This window comes from Macaca thibetana, chromosome 14, assembly GCF_024542745.1.
Source record: "Macaca thibetana thibetana isolate TM-01 chromosome 14, ASM2454274v1, whole genome shotgun sequence".
NCBI classification, from domain to species: domain Eukaryota; kingdom Metazoa; phylum Chordata; class Mammalia; order Primates; family Cercopithecidae; genus Macaca; species Macaca thibetana.
The window spans coordinates 13,334,536-13,338,964 of record NC_065591.1 but is presented as its reverse complement, the minus strand read 5'-3'; positions in this window follow the sequence as shown (position 1 = coordinate 13,338,964).

Below are 4,429 nucleotides of genomic sequence, written 5' to 3'. Positions count from 1 at the left end.
AAACCCAAAGAAAGGTTAACCAAGACATATCATGTTCAAACTATCAAAAATCGAAGACAAAGAATTCTCAAAGTAGCAAGAGATAAGAAACATATCATATTCGAGAGGGTTCCTATACAGCTATCAGCAGACTTCTCAGCAGATATCATGCGGGCCAGGAGAGAGTAGAATAATGTACTCAAAGTGCTGTAAACAACAACAACAACAAAAGGTCAACCAAGAATATTTTACCTTGCAAAGCTATTCTTTTTATTATTATTTTTTCTTGACACAAAGTCTTGCTCTTGTCACCCAGGCTGGAGTGCAATGGCGTGATCTCGGCTCACTGCAACCTCCACCTCCCAGGTTCAAGCGATTCTCCTGCCTCAGCCTCCTGAGTAGCTGGGATTACAGGCACCTGCCATCGTGCCTGGCCAATTTTTGTGTTTTCAGTAGAGACAGGTTTCACCATGTTCACCAGTCTGGTCTCAAACTCCTGATCTCAGGTGATCCACCCGCCTCAGCCTCCCAAAGTGCTGGGATTACAGGCGTGAGCCACTGCGCCCGGCCCTTGCAAAGCTATTCTAAGGAAATAAGAGAAAAATTAAAACTTTCCCAGACAAAAAAAAAAAAAAAAAGCTAAGGGGTGTCATCATCACTACACCTGCCTTACAGGAATCATGAAAGGGAGATATTTAAGCTGAAACCAAAAAAACAATGATACAAATTAACAACATAAAACATATAAAAGTATAAAACTTGGTGATATAAATAATACACAGTCATATTCAGAATACTCTAGTACTATAATGGTAGTACATAAAGCAATTTTATCTCTAATATAAGTGTTAGAAGAAAAACACCTATAACTACAATAAACTAAGGGATACAAATTACACAAGATACACATTTTGACATCCAAATAACAAAGAGGGGAAAAAGTAAAATGCAGACATTTTGTATTGAAAGTTAAGTTGTTATCAGCTTTCAAAGCCTGGTACAACTACAAAATATTTTATTTATGCCTCATGGTAACCACAATACAAAAACTTATAATAGTTGCACAAAATATAAAAACTAAGAAATCAAATCATACCAGCACAGAAAATCATCAAATCACAAAAGACAGTAAGAGAGGAGGAAAGAAACAAAGGATGGTTTAAAAAGAAAATAAACCACAAAACAGCAATAAGAGTTCTTATATATTAATAATTACCTAGAATGTAAATTGACTGCATTCTCCAATAAAAAAATAAAGTAACTAAATGGACTGGAAAACAAAATGCAACTATTTGCTGCCTACAAGACACTCGCTTCACCTTTAAGGACACATATGGACTGAAAGTGAAGGAGTGAAGAAAGATATTTCCTGAAAATAGAAGCCAAAAAGAGAAGAAATAGCATACTTAACACCAAATGTTAACAGGTATGTGGAGAAAATAAGCCCTTCATATTGTCATTGGAAGTGTAAAATGACACCATGACCTTGTAAAAATATGTGGTTATTCATTCAAAATTTTAAATATACACCTGCCATATGATTCAGCAATTCATTGCTAGGCACTTACCTCTGAGAAATGAAAACATATGTCAAAAACAAAAAACAAAAACTTGCCCACATATTTATAGGAGTTTATTCACAATAGCCAAAACCTGAAATTGAACTAGGCAAGAAAACTTTTATCTGAAATGTTTCAGTTATTTTATAAACAAAGCCTGGGTTTTTTAAAATAAAGATTAATAATGTATGATTTTCTGTGGCTGCAATAAAAGTATAAAAGTGTTTCTTAAAATATTCTTTATACCATCTCGCTGGGCGCAGTGGCTCATGCCTGTAATCCCAGCACTTTAGGAGACCAAGATGGGCAGATCACTTGAGGTCAGGAGATCAAGACCAGCCTGGCCAACATAGTGAAACCCGGTCTCTACTAAAAATACAAAAATTAGCCAGGCGTGATGGCATGTGACTGTAATCCCAGCTACTTGGGAGGCTGAGGCATGAGAATTGCTTGAACCTGGGAGGTGGAGGTTGCAGTGAGCTGAGATCCCACTACTGCACTCCAGCCTGGGTGACATATAATGACCATATAAATGATTATATGGTCTCTATTTTCAAAAATTACTAAAAAGCAAACAAAACAAAACTTCATAGTAGATGGCAGGGTCATAGAGGGTAGCTTATCCCATGCCTCACACTCTTTTACTGCATCTGGCTCTTACGTAGTGCCCCTTCATGCTCTTCTTTCTTAATTTTTAATAGCTTTATTGAGGCATAATTGACATACAATAAACAAACTACTGTATGTATTTAAAGTACACAATTTGGTAAGCCATTAATACAATAAGATAGTGCATATGTCACCCCCAACAGTTTTCCCATGCCCCTTTGTCATCCCTCTTGCTTATCCCTCCTCAAAACCCTCCCTCCCCCAGGCAGCTACTGATCTGCTTTTTATCACTACAGATTAATTCTCTAGAGTTTTATACACATGGAATAATACAGTATATATGCTTTCTTGTTTGACTTATTTCATTCAGCAGAATTATCCTGAGATTCATCCATGTATATAAGTTATCAATCCCTTGTTTATTTCTAAATTATATTCAATTTTATGGATATATCACAATTCATTTATCCATTCACCTATTGATGGAACTTGCATTGTTTCCAGTTTTGAGCTTTTACAAATAAAGCTACTATGAACATTTACATGTAAGTCTTCATACAGACATATGCCTTCATTTCTCTTTAGTAAATACGTGAATCGTAGGGTATATGCATGTTTCACTTTTCAAGAAACTGCTAACCTGTTTTCCAAAGTGGTTGTAGCATATTACATTTCCACCCACAGGCTGAGTATTCCAGTTCCTCCATACTTTCACTCTCTTCTTACAGTGCACTTACTGTATATCTTTCTGTATTAATGATTTACCAAATCGTATACTTTAAATATGTCCAATACCATCCCAACGGAGGGCAGGAATCAAAACAAGTGTTTCTGCTTGTTTTATTCAGATAAGTTTTTCCCAGAAAAACTTCATGCTCCAGAGAACACCTGCTCCACAGGGCCTTATTGATGCATTTCCTCAACAAGGTGGCTCTTTTCTAAATAAAACCAGATTATTTTGACATAACTATTGCCTGTATAGTTGAGAAAATGAAATATTTACCAAATATACTTCATTTTAAAGACTGGATTATGTCAACATACCAAAATTTACTAAGCAATACAGTCGTATGTTTAGGTTATAAAATGAAATAATAAACATTTTATTTTCATTTGTCTTTCTTTAAGGGAGATTTGTTCCAAATTAGTTGAGATAAATTAGTTGAGATCACTATACAACATACAACAGCAACTTCGATAAACGCATCCTTTATCCAGTGAAGTTGGTTTCAGAATTCAGTAGTTTAAGCTTTAGTAATTATTATCTAATTCATATTAGATAGAAGGAAATATACATATCTTTTTAAATTTAACTTTTATTTTAAGTTCCGGGGTACATGTGCAGGTTTGTTATATAGGTAAACCTGTGTCATGGGGGTTTGTTTTACAGATTATTTCGTCACCCAGGTATTAAGCCTAGTACCCATTAGTTATTTTTTCTCATCCTCTCCCTTCTCTCACCCTCACCCTCCAATAGGCTCCAGTGTGTTGTTTCCCTCTATGTGTTCATGTGTTCTCATCATTTAGCTCCCATTTACAAGTGAGAACAGGCAGTATTTGGTTTTCTGTTCCTGCATTAGTTTGCTAAGGATAATGGCCTCCAGCTCCTTCCATGTTCCTGCAAAGAAAATGATCTTCTCTTTTTTTATGGCTGCATAGTATTCCATGGTGTATATGTACCACATTTTATTTATCCAATCTACCATTGATGGGCATTTAGGTGGATTCCATGTCTTTGTTATTGTGAATCATGCTGCAGTGAACATATATATGCATGTGTCTTTATGACAGAATGATTTATATTCCCTTGGATATATTTCCAGTAATGGGACTGCTGGGTCAAATTGTAGTTTGTTTTTGTCTTTGAGGAATCACCACACTGTCTTCCACACTAATTGAACTAATGTACACTCCCACCCACAGTGTATAAGTGTTACTTTTTCTCTAAAACCTTATCAGCATCTGTCATTTTTTGACTTCTTAGTAATAGCCATTCTAACTGGTGTGAGATGGTATCTCGTGTTTGATTTGCATTTCTCTAATGATCAGTGATGTTGAGTTTTTTATCATATGCTGGTTGGCCACATGTATGTCTTCTTTTGAAAAATGTCTGTTCCTGTCCTTTGTCTGCTTTTTAATGGGGATGTTTGGTTTTATCTTTGTAAATTTGTTTAAGTTTCTTACAGATGCTGGATATTAGACCTTTGTCAGATGCATAGTTTGCAAAAACTTTCTCTCGTTCTGTAGGTTGTCTGTTCATTCTGTTGATTGTTTCTTTTGCT